The 19795-nt window shown below is 36.7% G+C and overlaps 1 protein-coding gene across 2 annotated transcripts in view; it reads right to left on the reverse strand.

The window, feature by feature from the left end:
• The window catches only part of SERPINI1 (serpin family I member 1), a 72962-nt gene that overhangs the window by 52227 nt on the left and 940 nt on the right, over window positions 1-19795 (reverse strand). The gene's annotated exons all lie outside the window — the stretch shown is intronic.

Genomic DNA, 19795 nt, shown 5'->3' on the forward strand with positions numbered 1-19795 from the left:
ACTTGTCTACTCCAAGACAGAGGTGAAGATGTGCTGTAGATAAAAAAAATCTTAACTGCCTCTAAAAGGAGTTCAGCTTAGAGACATCCTTACAATGCCACATTCTTTCTTTCAGTGTCTTAATTAGGAAGTGCTTCCAAACTACTGTCCTGAAATATACCACGGATTAGAATGTATCATTTTCCCCTTTACAGATACACTTACGACATGTGGATATGTGTGTGGGGGGGGGGTGCTATATGTGTAACGCTCATAGTGAGAGGTATGACCTAGTAACCTGTTAGACTTGGAAGATTAAAGTAAAAGTGGATGGAGGATTAGATTTGCTGATGGAATGTATTTTGAAAATATCAGCTCAGACAACAGAATGGCTCATTGTGCAGCCTGAGGCTACAGGGAAGTTATCAAAGATGTTTGTGGACCGCAGGAAAGGAAGAAAAGAAGTAACTCAGGAAGGCCAACTAAGTCAAGTGGTCAGTCACAGGGAAAGAAAACATGCTAGGGGGCATCTAGGAAGCACACAACTACTGGGGCCTGGGGGTGGAGGCTGGGGACAGGACAAGGTCAGTTTAACCTTGAAGTCCATGGGTGGGCATGCACACAAGCAATGAAAGACTGAGAAATCCTAAAGTAGAAGGAAATGAAAGGATTTAGCTCTTCAAATCTGGGAGCACTATAAAGCAGCAGCAGGAAAATGACAGATGCTACAGCTTGTTCCAACTAAGCCAAATCATGAGGGTATGTTCAATTAACTTTGCTTCTCTATATAGAGGATAGCTTACCAGAAGTAGTTTGACTTCTAATGGGTTAATCTGGTTAGGGACACTCCCAGTGTGTCCCAAAGATGTGTAAATTCAGTTTTGCACTGTGGATTTTCTTTGTTTTAATTTTTATTTTTTAATGTTTATTTAGCTTTGAGAGACAGAGAGAGACAGAGCATGGGTGGGGGGAGGGGCAGAGAGAGAGGGAGACACAGAATCCAAAGCAGGCTCCAGGCTCTGCGCTGTCAGCACAGAGCCCAACACGGGGCTTGAACCCACAAACCGTGAAATCATGACCTGAGCCGAAGTCGGATGCGTAACCAACTGAGCCACCCAGGCGTCCCTGAACTGTGGATTTTCTTAAAGCCAGGTCATAAACCTTAATGTTATTCTACGTTGACATTTAAAATATTCCAATTTGAACAGCCTCCATATAGTATGGAAAGAACAGATTTATGCTAGAAACTGCAACTTATGAAAATATATGCTTCACAGAAGTAGGGCACTTTGAATTGGTTAAATATTTCAATTGCGTAAATAATCCAAATGCTTGTAAACATTTTACAATTTTACAGACCAGTAGAGGGCCTTAAGAGGCACTTCCATCTATTCCAACTGGTGAAGTTTTGTCTCCGTAGCCGGGAGTCCGGCCGGGATGTGTGGTTCGTTGGTTGATGAATTCCCACTGTCCCAATTTCTGGGATTTGTGGACATCCTGTGGTGATTCTAACCTTCATCCCTCTCTCTTGCCTGGATTTCATGCCTAATTAACTGATATAAAAATGATTGCAGAGCTCACAAATGCTTAAACTGACATAAAACAAAGGTAAATGTGGCATAACGGAGTCTCTTCCGATCACTGTCATTGAAAGTATAAATAGTTCCCTTGAAAAAGGAGCTTTAAGGTTAATACATGATTTCCGAGAGAAAGAAATCTACTCTCCTGCCCTCCTACCCTCCCTCCCTTTTTAAAAGTTATGGGTTAGCAACTGTCTTTAGAATTAAATCCAAGGTAATAGACCCAGAGGCATGCTCTATCAAGCACACATTCTGGTATTTCTCTCCAACAGAAAGACAGTAGCACCACTATATAATCATTGCCATTCCATATAGATGTGGTTCCACACATATGCAGTTACACACGCGTATGCGCACGCACACACACACACACACACACACTTGACTAACAACATAAACAGTCTTCTGACATACAGCCCTCATTTATCAGATATTATTCCAGTGACGTTGGCTCTAGGCAGGTGTTTCTTAATCTTTGCTTCAGCACATCTGAGGAATGGAATATATTCAATAGCCAGTCTGTAATAGGCAATGGGGGTGAGGAGAGTGAAGTTTAGGTAGTTTGAAAAAAGCCTCGGAGGGTATTCTAATGCACCCACCTCACTGCCCCTCATTCTCAATCTTCACGTCATGAGAAAAGAACTTTGCAAAAGAGGAAACAGTTCATTCATTGAATCAATATTTATTAATTTTTACCAAGCACTTTTCTAGGTGTTAGGGATACAATAGTGAACAAAATAGACAAAGTATCTGCTTTCAATTTAGGAGATTTACAATTTAGGAGCTCAGAATAGTTGTGTAAACTCACACCAAATGAAGATGAGATCTGGGAACAACCCATGCCATATACCGTATTTCCAGAGGACTCTCCTATCACAACCTCGTCTGAACAATCTGGTTTTCTTCAAACACAAACATCCAAAATAGACCGTTTTTCACTTTAAGCAGGTAGCATCTACTACGTTCTGGGCCCTCACAGTGGTAAGCAGAGCAGACAAGGGCCCTGTCTCACGGAGTTTACACCAAACAAATATATGTGCAAATATCTAATTGCAAACTGTCTTAAGTGCAATGAATAAAACATAATGTGCTATATGAAAGATTCATGGGGGCCCACTTCATATTGGAGAGGGGATCGGGGAGGCCTCGCTGGGCAAGGATCACTTAGGCTGAGGACTGAAGGATAAGCAAGAGTTAAAGAGAGAAGCAGTATTACAGACAGAGGGAAAATATGAAAGCCTGAGGGCAGGAAAGAGCTTTGTGACTGTGAAGAATTAAAAGAAATCAGTGAACAAAAGGGAAAGAGGGGGCCGGCCTTAGTAGGCAGGGGCCAGATCATATAGGGCCCTGTTGGCAGCAAGGAAGCTGTATTTTCTCCTCAATGTAGAACCATTTAAGAAGCTGATATTTACAGAATGGATTATAGGGAGCACAGAGTAGAAGCCTAAGGACAAATTGAGTGGTTATTACAACAATGAATAGGTGAATCTGGGTGAAAGGAGATAGTAGCTGCATTGATGTAGGTAGAAAAGGAGCAGACAGATTCTGGACATTCTTATTAAGAGGGAGACTGGATAGGACATAGGTACCAGAAAGGAAAAATGACTACCAGGTTCTCCTAGACCACCTGGGTGGGTGAAGGTGCCCTTCTCCAGATGGAGAAGTTTGGATCAAAAACAGAGAGGGGTAAGAGAAGGTCATCAGGAATTTTGCTTTGGATAGATAAATCTGAAATACCCTCATGACATCCACTTTGGGAGTTAAGGAAGCTGTTAAATAAATAAGGTTAGAGTTCAGAGTACAGGTCAGGGACAGAGATATATTTGGGAATTGTCAGCACAGTTAAGACTATCAAAATGGATGAGATTTCCTGAGGAGTGTCGGGGAGATGGCCTATGGCCAAGCTCTGGGAAATTCTAATACATGTAAGGCGTGGGAGGATAAAGGGAGAAAATGATCATCCATGTGGGCCTGGCAGAAAAAAAGGGACACAAGGCATGTTTATTACTCACCTAGAAACAAAATTATATTTCAGTTTCTGTTGAAAAACACTTTCCCAGTTTGGAACAATACTATGTAGGTAGGCTGGCAGAGCCGCTGAATTCATTTGAATCATGTGAAGTGCCTCTGTCTCTGTCTCTGTCTCTGTCTCTCTCTCTCTCTCTTTTTTTTTTTTTCTGGTAGGTCAAAAAGAGTCAAATCTTGGCAATTTCATGAAGTTCAGCCTAGTACAAACACAATTTAGAACAAAATTTAAATCATGGGACAGGATACGGTACTAAAATGTTGCCCTTTCACATATGAAAAGTAATCTTTTATTAACATTAGAGGCTCCTCTATTACCTTATATATGCTAAAGGTATTAAAACAAATCACACACACTAATGCTACATACCCTTTACCAATTAGTTCTACCCTGACAATCAAGCTGACAGCCCGAAAATGCCATTGACAACCTATCACCATATTCTGACTGTTGATAACCCCAGTAATACCATTTCCTGGTAAGCACATTCAGCAGGAAAAGCACTTGCAATTTCACACATCTCCAATTTTCTGTCTGGCTTAAGCAAAATCTCTTCACTGAGTTGTCAAGACATGTGCCCTTCTCACAACGATGCTTTTTTTTGTTTTTTTTTTTAGTTTTATATTTTTCCTCCCATTTGTATCACTGAGACGGCTTATGTCATTGAATTCTTTTTAATTTGTCTATACATACAAATTAAATAGTCAACAATTATACAGTTTATTAAAAGTAAACAGGCTCTGAGTAGGGCATAAGGGCCTAACAAATAAAGTGACTTTCAGAGCAACAAATTTGGCTGAGTTGTGAAGCTTACTTCCTGGGTTCTAAGGTTTGCTGTTTTGGTAGGAATTCTGGATCCATTTGATAAATGAGATCTTCCTGTTAAAGGTTTTCATTTACAAGTTATTCTAAAGGGGAAAAAGAAGAAAACGTTTCTTAAAATATCAGCTGGTGTACTATTGAACAATACATACAGTGAAATAAACTTGTGGTTTTAAGTTGTCAGCCTTACAATCAAGGGCTTGTCTTCACTTGTATCAAGACAGCAATTACTCTGGTTTGTCAAATATGGTTACTGATTCTCAGCCATGGATTATTCATGCTAGTTAGCTAGCTGAACATTATGTTTCTATGAGGGTAAAATACGTAATTATTATGTTTTGTGGCACTTAAGAATCAGATAGCAAACCAAAAACTAAAATTTTCCAATTAGGGTGACATAAAATGAAGGTGATATGAGCATAAACTAGAGCAACAACAAAAATTTCAAGACCGAAAAGAGAGGAAATGAGACAGTATTTTAATTAAAGTTGACTTCTTCACTCTAAAAGCTAAAGGAAATTTTTACATAGTGATGTATCAACGTCTCAGTAAGCCATTACTTATAATATGAACCAAACTGAACGCAGATGAATAAATACAATCCCTTTAAGACAAACAGATTTAAATGCTTCCGTAGATTCATAATTGTTACTATTTCCTTTTTAAAAATTTTTTTTAATGTTTATTTATTTCTGAGGCAGAGAGAGACGAGCATGAGTGGGGGAGGGGCAGAGAGACAGGGAGACACAGAATCCGAAGCAGGCTCCAGGCTCCAAGCTGTCAGCACAGAGCCTGACACGGGGCTCGAACCCACAGTGAGATCACGACTGGAGCCAAAGTCGGTCGCTCAACTGACTTGGCCACCCAGGCGCCCCAATTGTTACTCTTTCTTTTAGGTTTCTAAACTCATATTTTAACGTGGTAAAAAAAGATATTAAGAATCTTCCGTTGTAACCTTTTTTAAGTATATACAATTATTACTTTTTGAACTACAATTATTCTCTTATTGCTCGGACTCACAACCTTCATAGTCACTCTTCCTTAACCTCACTTCCCTAACCTTAACCATTTCCCTAACCTCATGCCAGGGTCACAAATTGAAATGTCTACAGAGGCCAGGGGCACAATGTAAAGGACCCCAAGTTGCTCCACAGAAGACAAAAGAGATGGTGGGGATTGTGGAAAACTGGTATTCAAATACAGTAAACAGACACACACACAACTTACCTGTGGGCTGACCTCTGACTTGTTTCATCAACTCTGCACCTTAGCTAACACAGGGACAAAAACTGTTGATGGTGTACCCCAAATTTTCCCTGAAAATTTGATGTAGATCATCATTACTGCCACTCTGAGCCAGCATATTGCCTCCATCTCTGCCTCTTCCCAAGTCCATTTTTGTTCTTTCCTTATTCTTCACTTTGTATGTTTATTTACTTGTTTCCCTTGAATCCACATATGATACCAAGGCCATATTTTCTTTTCCAGATTGTTTTATTTAATTCTACACAATCAATACAGATAGGCTCATGGCCGTTAAATGTTCAGTGCGGATTACACCTTTAGCAATATAAATTACCCTTTTTCACCAGATTAAAGCCTTTGCCTTGAATTTGGTCTTGTTTTAAAAATATGGCCACCCTATATTTTTAAACTAATTTTTGTTTATTATTGCTTTACCATATTTTTACTTTAAACTGGTATCATTTTGTTTAGCTTTGTCTTTTTAAAAAACTAAATGGTTTGATTTTGTTTTAATTTCTACCTTTCAACAAAAGTCTAAATCTATTGGTAATTGTAATATATTTGTTTAACATTTTGTCATGCTTATCTTTTTTTTTTTTTTTTTTTTTTGCATTGATCACATTTCTTTCCTATGTTCTGAAATATATATTTTCTAGGAGTGTGAAGAATAAAACATTTACTGAATCCATGATTTATACAGTAAAGCATTTAATATGCTTTCTTATACAGCTTCCTCTGTGTTTTTGATTTGAGTATTTGATGCAGAATATTATTAACTTTTTTCTACCATAGGCAGAATCTTAGAAAAAGTTTAACATCTGGTTTTAAGACAATAGCAGCAACTATATACATGTCATTTATTCCATGATTTCATAGTCCTGGTCTTGAAATCTTGATTCTCATTATGTTGCAAGGAAATATGCACTTTTTTGTTGTTGGAGGTAATGGTGGTAGTGGTATGTATGACTGAGAAGATTGCTGTTTTTTTCTTCCGCACGCTGAATCGTACCTTAGCTGGATAAGCAGTTTTGAGTCATAAACTTATATATAATTCTGTAGAAGTCTTTTACCTTCCATTACTAAGTGTTGCAGAAAAGTCTGACGACAAGCTGATTTCCACTCCCTTCATTTTTGTTTGTTGTTCCTTAGGTTCCCTCTCCCCTTCATTTTAAAATAAAAACAAACAACTTGAACAAAGTGTAGCCAGATCTTGGTCTCTGTTCATTAATTTCACCTGGTGTTCTGAGACGAAATTATATAAAATAAGGATATTTCCTTCGATTTCATCTGCTAGTCTGGGTTCCTTACAGTTCAATCTTCTGTAACTCTTCCCTATTTTTTTTTTTTTTTTCAATTTTATAATATACAGTTCACCTTTGAACAATGCGAGAGTTAGGGGCTCTGACCTTGGTGCAGTTGAAAATCTGTGTATAACTTTTGATTCCTCCAAAACTCACCTACTAATAGTCCACTGTTGACTGAAAGCCTTACTGATAAAGCCTTGCTGCTTTTTTGCAGCACTTCATAATTAATAATAGAAGGTAATAGATGAATGTATACAGAATTGTATATGTTCATGACTCAAAACTGCTTATCCAGCTAAGGTACGATTCAGCGTGCAGAAGAAAAAACAGCAATCTTCTCAGTCATACGTACCACCACCACCATCACCTCCAACAACAAAAAAGTGTATATTTCCTTGCAACCTAATGAGAATCAAGATTTCAAGACCAGGACTATGAAATCATGGAATAAATGACATGTATATAGTTGCTGCTATTGTCTTAAAACCAGATGTTAAAATTTTTCTAAGATTCTACCTATGGTAGAAAAATGTTAATAATATTCTGCATCAAATACTCAAATCAAAAACACAGAGGAAAGTAAGGTCAATTAATACATACTGTGTGTGTGTGTGTGTGTGTGTGTGTGTGTGTGTATCATACTATATTCTTTCCATAAAGTAAGCTAGAGAAACTATTAAGAAAATCATAAGGAAAATAGATTTATGGTACTATACCAAAAAATTGGCACATAAGTGGACCTATGCAGTTCAAACCTGTGTTGTTCAAGGCTCAACTGTATTCACTTACACTTTTATATGTACACTTTTAAAGTATACAATTTAGTGTTGTTTTTTTTTTAATTTTTTTTTCAACGTTTTTTATTTATTTTTGGGACAGAGAGAGACAGAGCATGAACGGGGGAGGGGCAGAGAGAGAGGGAGACACAGAATCGGAAACAGGCTCCAGGCTCCGAGCCATCAGCCCAGAGCCTGACGCGGGGCTCGAACTCACAGACCGCGAGATCGTGACCTGGCTGAAGTCGGACGCTTAACCGACTGCGCCACCAGGCGCCCCTAGTGGTTTTTAATGTACTCATTAAGCTGTACCATCACCACTATTTAATTTTAGAACATTTCATTATCCCAGGAAGAAACCCCATAACCATTAGAAGTCACTCTACATTTCCCATGTCTCTTGGCATTAACCTATTCTCTGTCTTTATCGATTTGCCTATTCTGAATGTTTTATACAAAACATACCTTGTTGTGTCTTGCTTTTTCTGTATAGCCTACTGTTTTTAAGAGACATTCATGTTGTAGCATTTGTTAGTTATTCAATCCGTTTTATGGTCAAATAATATTCTACGTATGGCTATACATTTTGTTTATCCATTCATTGAGGGACAGTGGGCTGTTTCTGCTTTTTGACATTTTTTTTCTAAAGTAGGCTCCACACTCAATGTGGGGCTTGAACTCATGACCCTGAGATAAAGAGTCCCCATGCTCTATTAAGCCAGCCAGCTGCCCCTGCTTTCTGACTATTAATAACGCGGCTATGAACATTTGTGTACAAGTTTTTGTGTGGATATTTTTTTTGTTCAATTTTATTAGGCATATGCCTAGGGTAGAATTGCTAGGTCATAGGCTAGCTATATGGTTAACATTTTGAGTACTAGCCAAATTGTTTTCCAATGTGGCTGCACTATTTTATAATGCCAACATTATAAAGGTTCAATTTTCTCCACATCCTAATACTTGTTATTGTCTTTTTTATTTTAGCTGTCTAATGGATGTGAAGTAATATCTCATTGTGGTTTTGATTTGCCTTTTTCTAGTGACCACTATTCTGTATCTTCCTGTGCTTATTAGGCATTTGTGTATCTTGTTTGGAGAAAGAAATTTCTACTCAATTACTTTGTTTATTTTAATTGGGTTGTCTTTTATTTTTGAATTATAAAAAAGCGCTTTATGCCCTTTGGCTACAAGTCTCTTCCCAAGTATTTGATTTGCAAATATTTAATCCCCTTCTATGATTTGTGTTCTCATTTTCTTGACTGTGTCCTTTGAAACACAAAAGTTTTAAATTTGATGAAGTCTATATTTTCTTTTGTCACTTGTACTTTTGGTGTCATATCTAAGAAAACTAATACAAGGTGGTGACAATTTACTTCTATATTTTCTTGTAAGTATTTTATAATTTTAGCTCATTTGTTTAGGTCTGTGATCCATTTTGTGTCACATATTTTGTATATGGTGTGAGGTAGGGTCCAATTTCATTCTTTTGCATATGGATGTCCACTTGTTTCAGTACCATTTGTTGAAGACTGTCCTTTCTCTTGTCAAAAATCAATCGGCCATATATGTAAGGTTTGTTTCTGAACTCTCAATGCTACTCCACTAATAAATGTATGTTTAGGTACACTGCATTTTCACATTAAGTTTTAAGATCACCTTGTCAATTTTTCCAAGAAAGATCTATTTTGATGCACTGGATTGGCAGATAAATTTAGGAAATAAGCACCATCTTAACAATGAATGTTTCAATCTATAAACATGAGATATCTTTCAATTTATTTAGGTCTTCTTTACTCTCTTTTAGTGATATTTTGTACATCATTTTATGTTCTTGGTGTACTAGTCTTGTACTTCCTAAGTATTAAATTTTTTTGATGCTATTTTAATTGTATTATTTTTCTTAATTTTGTTTTTGGATGTTCATTGCTAGTATACAAACATACAATTTATCTTGGTCTTATATCATGCAACCTTGCTGAACTTATTTTTTAGTTCTAATAGTTTTGTGTGTGTGTGTGTGTGTGTGTGTGTGTGTATTTCTTAGGGTTGTCTATATACAAGATCATTTCATCTGTGAATAGATAGATTGACTTCTTCCTTTCCAATCTGGGTTTTTTTTTATTTTTATTTCTCTTTCTTGCCTAACTACCCTGGCTAGAACCTCTACACAATGTTGAATAGAAGGTGAGGGCAAACATCCTTATTATTCCTGATCTTGAAGTAATATTGAGTCTTTCACTATTAAGAATGATGTTAGCTGTTGGGTTTTTGTATGTCTCTTATCAGGTTAGGAGATTCTTTTCTTTTCTTTTTTTACATTTATTTATTTTTGAGAGACAGAGAGAGACAGAGCACAAGTGGGGGAGGGGCAGAGAAAGGAGACACAGAACCTGAAGCAGGCTCCAGGCTCCAAGCCCTCAGCACAGAGCCTGACGCAGGGCTCGAACTCACAAACCGTGAGATCATGACTTCAGCCAAAGTCAGACACCTAACCAACTGAGCCACCCAGGCACCCCAGGAGATTCTTTTCTATTCCTCATTTGTTGAATGTTTTCAACATGAAAATGTGTTGGATTTTGTGAAATGTTTTTCTGTGTCTATTGGGATGATCATGTGCCTTTTATTCTCTTGATATGGTGTATTATACTGGTTGATTTTCATGTTAAACTAACCTAGAATGAATCCCTAGAATAAATCCCACTTGATCATGGTGTATAATTTTTATTTGTTGCCAGATTTGATTTGCTAGTATTTTGTTGGGGGGATTTCTGAGTATATATTCACCTTCTCTATTCTTCTGCTTTGATAGTTGGTCTTTTGGTAGCAATTTGCCCATTTCATCTAATTGTGCCATATAATTGTTCATAGTATTCCTTAATAATCTTTTATTTCTAGAAGATTGGTAGTGATGTCTCTTCTGTAGTATATTCCCTTTTAAATCTCATTTTCTTCTAAATTTCAATTAAGTATCTTAATTTCTTTCTTAATTGACTGGCATGGCTTCCTACAATATCCAATATGCTGTTCAGTCTTAATTGTATTTTAAAGTCTGGGCTATACTTTTCTGTATATTGAGGTTGTTTCAGTTCTATTATCAATCTTATTATCCCTATACAATATTTTGTGCCACACTTGAAAATTTGGTTACAATTAGATGACATCCTTCCCAGTTTCCTGAACATTTATTTTAGCATTAAGGAGTACTTAGGGTTGAAAGTTCCTATTTGAATTACAAGTTATTGTTCACTTAAAATAATAAATCATAATATAAATCTAACATTTAATAAAATAACATTTATGAGCATGGCAGGTATTCTGCAATGCACTTTGTGTGAAATCTCATTATAGCAACATAAACAGCACTTGAGTCAAGTTACAGATTACAAAACCAAATTTGAACTCAGTTGTGACTGCAGAGTCCACATTCTTTTTTTTTTTTTTTTTTTAATTTTAGAAAGAGAGAGCAGGGGAGAAGGGCAGAGGGAGAGAGAGAATCTTAAGCAGGCTTTACCCTTAGTGTGGAGCCAGATGTGTGGCTCGATCCCACAATCCTGGGATCATGACCTGAGCTGAAATCAGGAGTCAGACACTCAGACTAAGCTACCCGGGTGCCCCTGCAGAGCCCACATTCTTAACCAGTGGTTGACAGACTTTTTTTTTTTTTTTTTAAAAAGGGCCTGATAGGATATAGTTTAGGCTTTGGGCCATATGGTCTTTATCACAATGACTCAACTCTGCTGGTGTAGCAAGAAAGCAATCTTCATAATATGTAAATGATGGGCACAGCTGTGTTTCATTTACCAAAATTTCATTTACCAAAAAGGTAGTGTGCCTATAGGCCGTAGTGTGCCACTCTGTGCTCTTAACCAACAGACCACACTACCCTACGTCTTTCTCAAAGCCTTCCTTGACCGCCACATTAGCTCAATTTCCTCTTCTTCTGGAATTCTACCATAGTAGCTGTTGTAGTATCAGTCCTAAGTCACATATCTTTGTTTTTATGTAAATATGTCTCACATGTCTTCTTTTGTTAACTTTATTGACAAAAGATCATGCCAAGGAAAAAGTGACTTTATACATTTTGTTGTATCTCTGTGAGGCACCAACCCCATGCTACAGATTGTGAAAGTAGCTTAGAAATTTAAATATGACTGTATCTGAAGCGATTTTTTTTTTAATGTTTATTTATTTATTTTGAGAGAAAGAGTGAGCATGAGTGGTGGGGAAGGGCAGAGAGAAAGGGAGAGAGAATCCCAAACTGGTTCCGTCTCAGAGCAGAGCCTGATGTGCAGGGCTCAATCCCATGAACCGAACCATGAGATCATGACCTGAGCCAAAATCAATAATCAGATGCTTAACCGACACAGCCACCAGGTGCCCCTATGTGGAGAATTTTGACACAATACAGCCACTCACCTGAAATCAAATGACAGAAATGTAAAAATTGAAAAATAAAGATATTGATAGAGAAATTCAGACAACTGCTATATAAGACTCTACAGTCAACATCTTTCCTTATGAGTTTTTTTAATGTAGAAAAACTATATATTTATTTCCATTTTCTCAGTTTCAGTTCTTTCCTCAGAATTTCCTAACCTCAAGGAATCACAGTTTATGAAAACCATAAATCAAAGATGTGTCACTGTAAGAATTAGTCAAAATTTAGATAATAATTACTGTATGGATGTTGATGATATGTTTCACATTTTAGCAATGAGTAATAACATCATTTCCAGGATTAAAATCTTTTTTTTTTAATGTTTATTTTTTTGAGAAAGAGAGAGAGAGAGTGCGCAAGCCCAGGAGGGGCAGAGAGAGAGGGAGACACAGAATCTGAAACAGGCTGCAGGCTCTGAGCTGTCAGCACAGAGCCTGATGTGGGGCTCAAACTCGGGAACGGCAAGATCATGACCTAGGCCATAGTTGAACGCTTAACCAACTGAGCCACCCAGACGCCTCCAGGATTAAAATCTTTTAGAGTGAGTTCCTCTCGATGAAACTGGCTTATTTTACTTTTTCAGGCAGCTAAACAAATCTTAAAAAAGAATCTAATATTTAATTGTTCTTTCATTTGTATTATATCTATATTCTCAAATACAGTCTATATGGAGCTTCACTGTTACCTTGAAATTTAAAGTAGATTTATAAGAGAATCATCCTTTCAGGTGTTATTACATCTGTGATAAAAAGTATAGGACAAGTATTAAATGTTGTACGGGCCAGATGACCTTTTAACCAGAGATACCATCAGTCTGTGAGGAATGCCTTGGCCCAGAGACTTGAAGTTTGGTAGCTACAAAAATGAAAACGTGGTATAAGATGGTTAGCTTTTTCTAACCCGGGTGAAACAACAAATAGTCGGCCAAGTTAGAATGAGAAGAAATACAATTTAAAGTTAACATGGTCTTAATTATGAGACTACAGCTGAAACTATTGTCTCATTACCCCCAAATTATTCTCAAGCTACTGTTTCCCTGCTTTATCCACCACAAAGGCCAAAAGTCCTTGATACCTAAGCTTCTCTTAAAGCTAGAGGCATCCAGGGGCGCCTGGTTGGCTCGGTCGGTTAAGCATCCGACTTCGGCTCAGGTCATGATTTCACGGTCCGTGAGATGGAGCCCCACGTCGGGCTCTGTGCTGACAGCTCAGAGCCTGGAGCCTGCTTCGGATTCTGTGTCTCCCTCTCTCTGCCCCTCCCCTGTTCATGGTCTGTCTCTCTCTGTCTCAAAAATAAATAAACTTTAAAAAAAAAAAAGCTAGAGGCATCCACATGCCATATGCCAGTAGGTCCACGTTGGACATTTGCAGGAACAGGTTGTTGGGAAAGCTTTTATTTCCTGACTAAAAGAGAAACACTCAATAGGTACAGCCATTCCTTATTCTTCCTGCCTTGAAGTAGAAGATGATATCTGGATCAGGAGGAACACCCTACGTGCAGCAAGTACGAGAAAAAGCATGAGCACAAAACTTTGACGACACTGAGTTTCTAAACAAAAAAGTGAAAAACTTCTTCTAGACCTCTTGTTCTAGAATAATAAATCCCTATTGTTTTATATTAATTGTACATAAAACTTGAAGCTGAAAGCATTTCTAGTTGATACGTACTGTAAAACTATTTTTTAAATTGTCAATTACTTTTGGGCCATATGAGTAAGAATTTGCTTTTTAATAATCTTGAAAATAAGATTTCTTTCTCCTTCAAAATACTTAACTTTATATTAGTAATTATTAACTAAATCTGTTCTTATAATTAAAAAACAAATAATTATGATTAGGCTTTTATAATTTTGGATTATTGGCATTTTATTTTATTATTTAATGTTTATTTTTGAGACAGAGAGAGACAGAGCATGAGTGGGGGAGGGGCAGAGAGACAGGGAGACACAGAATCCAAAGCAGGCTCCAAGGCTCTGAGCTGTCAGCACAGAGCCCTATGTGGGGCTCGAACCCACAAACACAAGATCATGACTTGAGGTGAAGTCGGACGCTTAACCAACTGAGCCACCCAGGTTCTCCAGCATTTTATTTTTAATACAATTTGTAAAAAGTTCCCTGACTTAGCAAAAACAAAAATTATACCATTGTTATGTGGCTGTCAGGATACTGGTATTATTAAAATTTTATCCAGTATTAGATGTCAAGTGACTTATAAAATACAGTTTAACTTAGTTTGACCATAGAACAAGTGATTTGATATCTGTAAGCAATTTAAGATGCTTTGTACAGGTTTAACTGGAAGGCTGACTGTATCCTAAAAAACATTGATTTCTTCAATGATTTTTGATGGCTTTTTGAAGTACCCAACAATTAAAATTATACATTATAATAAAGTGTTTACAGCACACTATTAAAAGATGGAAAAAGTAAAGTTAACTAACACTTCAAGTTACATAGGGTTAAAGACCTCAAATAAAACTAGTTAGTTTTCTTTTTTTTTCAATATATGAAATTTATTGTCAAATTGGTTTCCATACTAGTTAGTTTTTCAAAGCAAATTTAAGTTATCAAGAAAATGACAGAAGCAATCCAATGTGGGTAACATATCAAAAGTATTCCAGTGAACTGTTGTGGGCCCACTCAAAAGAAGCCAAGACGGTGGGAAGGAAATGGACTCCAAGTTGTTAGGCACTCACTGAATTACTAGATTGTGCCATAGAAATCACTTTGTGACCCTTCAGTCACTGTTATTGAGAACTCTGGTATGAGATTTATCGGGGAAAAACAGTACACTTAGGAAAATGAGATTATTAAATCAAAGTAAATTCTAACTGCCTTCCTTCCCACACTAAATTAGAAGCTGGGAGGAGCTCAGAAGGCTCCTTTCCTAGGGTGAACCAGAAGGGGGTCTTGAAGCAGTGGCTGGAGTTGGAGGTACCATGCACATTTCAGTAGCTATGATGTACAGAAGGCTAGCACAGAGCCCTGTGAATGCCAAATTCAACCCTTCCCCTTGCTGGCTCAAAATGACAAATATCTATATAATTTAGGTTTAATAAGCCTGAATAAGGCCTCCCAATGCAACCATTTCACTAAAAATTGAACATTCAAGACCAGTTAAATTTGTTACGACAAAGCTTCATGTAACATTTATCTGTTTTTCTCTAAGTCTCTGTTTTTATGTATCAAGAAGAAAAGCCATAGACCGTGTGTGTGTGAATGTGTGGGGAATGTTACTTAAAAGTACATCTTTAAGTCAGCGAAATTTTAGAGGCAAAGAGAGACAATGCCAAAAGGCATCCAATTAATAAATTTATATCTGAAGTACACGCCTATGCAATGTTGCAATTAATAGCAACGTTTGCTCTGTTCATTCACAATGTCACAATAGACATCAGTATTTATATTTAACTCTATATAAGCAACGGTTGTGGGCAAAGGGCTGCATTTGGTGCTAAAAGAGAGGTCCAAGAAACAATCCCTTTTTAGTTGTATTTGTTTGTGAAATGTAAAATTATGTTTCTCTATAGGTAATCAAACATTTAAATAAATTGTTACCAAGGATAGACTTTATATAAGGCTCTTAAATAGAAAGGTAAATGAAACAGTTCTGAAGTTACTCAGCATCTGGTGAGGAAGACAGTTACAAACTCAGCTAATTCTACACAAGGCACAATGCTAAGCATGAAGAGTCATGCCAAAGGAACATGAAGAAGGAAGGTTAATCAATCATCAGTTCTAAGCAATTTGTATCTATTTGCATGCTAGCAAAGCTATGTTAAAAAGCAAAGAAAAGGCAGTTAAATATGTTATATTAAATTTACTACTAAAGAACTACTGACAACTAACTCAAATTCTCCAGGTTTTGGAGTAATAGAAGAAAAATCACATTTGAATTCTTCATTCTTACACTAATCAGATTAATCTGTTTCTGGAAGCTTAAATGCAAAAGACAATAAATGCCCAATTCCACATGTACTTAAATACAGTCTGACTTCCTTTCTTCTTGCTCTTTTTTTTTTTTTTTTTTTGTTTTTTAACGAATGACTATAAAAATGGAAGAATAAATTCAGGTTTTATGGAATGAAATGTGTGTTTCATGGGTAAGCTTCAGCAAAGGTATTTTACTTAGGTCAAACTGTGTTGATCCATAGACTGACCTGGCTGGAAATGCAAACTTGGTTGTCACCAGTGGGAGAGCCCTTTCCCCTCATACACATTCCCTATCTCTGGGATGAATTTAGAAATGGTACCACACAAAGTTGTAGATCAGTCTTTGCAGCCCACACTGTCTGAATGAAATTGGGCTCAACAGACACTTCTGCAAAGGCCAACCAGCACAAAGACATTCTCAGAAAGGCTAATGTATAGTAACTATTCTGCGAGGTCAACTTAACCCTTGTCTATCAAAACGCAAAATGTCTCAATGTGTACATTAAAAAGTCTTAGCCAGTAGTTCTAATTCAGTAAGCGATTATAGGGCCACTACTTTATGCTGAGCATGACACAAGATGCTCAGAATGAGCAGGAGATAGAAAAGAAGTATGTGGTCTCTAGAAGCTAATAACCTACTTGGTTCAAACACACTTACCAAAATTTAAGGACTAAATTTTGAAGACGTTAGATTGAAAACAAAACAAAAACAAATTGTTACCATTGTATAATTAATCCTGATCCCCCAAAGCAGTAATTAACCTTTGAAGTTTGATGGAAGAAGGGGGAGGGGGATGCTCTTGCTCATCTTTAGTATCTGGTTCAAGTATCTCTGTTACTAAGGGGGAAAACACCTTTTGGGTTCTTACTTCTTTTTAATATTATGTCCAAATAATTCATTCACTTCGAAGTGAATATATACACAGTGGATCTTTTTTTGCTCTGCGTTAATAACCCACGATCACTCAATATCTAATGAATTATTGCCAGTCTGACTCCAGTTTAAAATGCAATATAGGAAACAAGGCTCCGTATCTCAGGGGTTAGAGCACTGGTCTTGTAAAATGCAATATAGGAAAGTATTGTCTCCCACAATGGGTATAGGCTTCCAGCAATGATTGAGGGGAGAAAAGGCCATGAAATCACTTCTAGGCATTTAACAATACAGATCAAATCTCTTTTCTCTCTTGCTAAGGGCAGTTTCTCAAGCTGTTTATCAAACAGCATTTTTCATATCTACCTCCTTCTATAAATCAGCCTCCCAACACACCAAAACCATTTGATCTTGAACCTTTAAGTCTCGCTCTTTTGTGCTGCATGCATCAGTGAATCCTCCTGTTAGAGAAATCTATGCTACTCAATTATTTTCACTCAATAAACTTAGAGTCAGAATCCTGTATTTAAAAAAAGTTCAAAATATATTGCAATTCGAAATTAACCAAGTCTTTTGGCTAAAAAAAATAGTGATTTCCAGAGCACTATCCATTCCAGAGAGACATTCTGCACTCTGTTGGTTTTTCTTTCTCATCATATGTTCACTAATAGCCATATACAAATAGTAAAAATCAAGAGCAGAACAAATAATATGCTTTTTACCTAGGTAGTACTTTACATAAAATTATAAACTGTGACATGAACAATCATCTCAACACCAGTAACATACAGTCAAGAAGACTTCATAGTATATGAGATTTAATGTGAACACCAATTTAAAATCTCTTGACACAAGTTCAAGGTAACAAATACCTAAGTACTATATATTGCTAAAGATTTCTCCCTTATAAAAACATGGTCTTACTCCCAAATGATACAGGAACCCAATCTCTTTCACTGACATAATAAAAAGGATCCAAATCTTGGAAGCAGGAGAAAAATCCAGTACTTTAATACTACAAACTCAGTCATTCCTAATGAGACTCCATCCTTTATGATACCTCACAGCAGAAGACCTAGAAATAGTTGGGATTCAGAGTACATCTGAATTCCAACTGTTTTGATATTTTTTTTTCTATCCCATTTACTTGATTATTAACTGATTCCCAACCAAATTCTTTCAAAAGATCTTTTAATATAGGCTTTGAAAGAACTTCATTGCCAATTACTATTAATTGTTATCATTACATGCAGTAAATCAGTGACAGCGGGTGTTCAGTTTCACAAAATCAATTGGTAGCAGAGACTAAGAAAGATTCTAAGACTAATTCAGAACAATCCACAGAATGACAAATAACAAGGGTAAAAACAATCTTTTCAAAGCCTCACTATATTCTAGTACTCATTTTTTTCTCCTAAAATCAGTTACATAGTGTCTTTTCAGCTATGTGGATTAATAAACTCGCCTGTGATATATAGCAAAGATAAACTCAGATCCTTACCACGACTGCTAAGTTTAGTGGCTACTGTTGCTTTTTCTTTTTTCTAAGCTCTTTGCTGCTTCTAATACCTGATTTGCTTGGGGACAATCTAAAAGCGGCTGTTTTTCTAAGATCTGTCCGTGTATATATTTCTCTGGCGTATAAGAATGTGGCAGGGGGTGCTGGAGGGGAGGAGTAAATATACTGATAAGTCATTTAGGCTTATCAGTAGTAGCACTCAGTAGGATAGAACTTTAATCTATAAAGAGAATTCCTTCTGGCCATTTTTTTTGAAAAAGAAACTGTGTGTGCTTTACAAAAATAAAATCCTGAAATACTAAGTAAATGAGGAAAGCATGAAAACCAGAAAACAGAAGATAATTACCCCACTGTATTGGCCCTAGTTAAAAAAAAAAAAAAAAAAATCCAAATTATTCACCCAGACCCTGGAATACACAACTGTCACAATGAAAGCATTTCAAAGGAAAACGTGCTGCAATATGCTACTATGATTAAAAGCCGTGTAATCTGGAGAACCTTGGAAACAAAAAGAAAATGACTAGGAAAATAGCTATTTACATACTTTCTAAAAAGAAAGCCTGCAATTTTATCATAGTTGCACAAAGGTAGGTATGACTTTCACCTTTACCTAGTATTAAAACATATTTTCATCCACAGGTATTTAATAACATTCAGAGAAATTGTACATGGTTTAATACCAAGAATTAACTATTTTTTTTTATGATACTATTACATGTGTTTTAAGCCTGAACCCATCACGACACACACTAAGGGTAACCATTTAGCACATACCCCCTTAACAGAAAAGATCCTCGCACAGCTTTTCTTGTACTTTAGTTTTTTTTTTTTTTTTTCAAATGCATAAATATTACCAGACCCAAATGAGAGAATAAGCAGCAACGAAATACACCATATGTTCCCACTGTAGGCTGAGTCCTGGTCTTTGTTCCAATATTCTAGAGCCACTGGAAGGAAAGCTAAGTATCCATCCATTAAAACATTTTTACATTATCGCTGGCAAAGTTATACTTCTGATAGGTTTAGTCATCTTGATTATTCTGCCTGCATTTGCTTGCTTAATACAGATCTTTCAATTTTAGGAACCTGCAGTAAACCACCCTGGAAAACAGGTCGGTGGTAGGACAATCTGATAAAACGTAAGGGGTAGACACTGAAGAAGAATGCAAAGTTATTTTCCTAGTGAAAGAGTTCTGAAGTAATTCTATATCAATGACATTTTTTTTTTAACCAGCTACGCACCTACCCAGATACCATCAACCTCATCTTCAATTATCCGGGTTTCCCTAAATCCTAAGAT

Source organism: Panthera onca, chromosome C2 (genome assembly GCF_046562875.1).
Source record: "Panthera onca isolate mPanOnc1 chromosome C2, mPanOnc1 haplotype 2, whole genome shotgun sequence".
Classification (NCBI taxonomy): Eukaryota; Metazoa; Chordata; class Mammalia; order Carnivora; family Felidae; genus Panthera; species Panthera onca.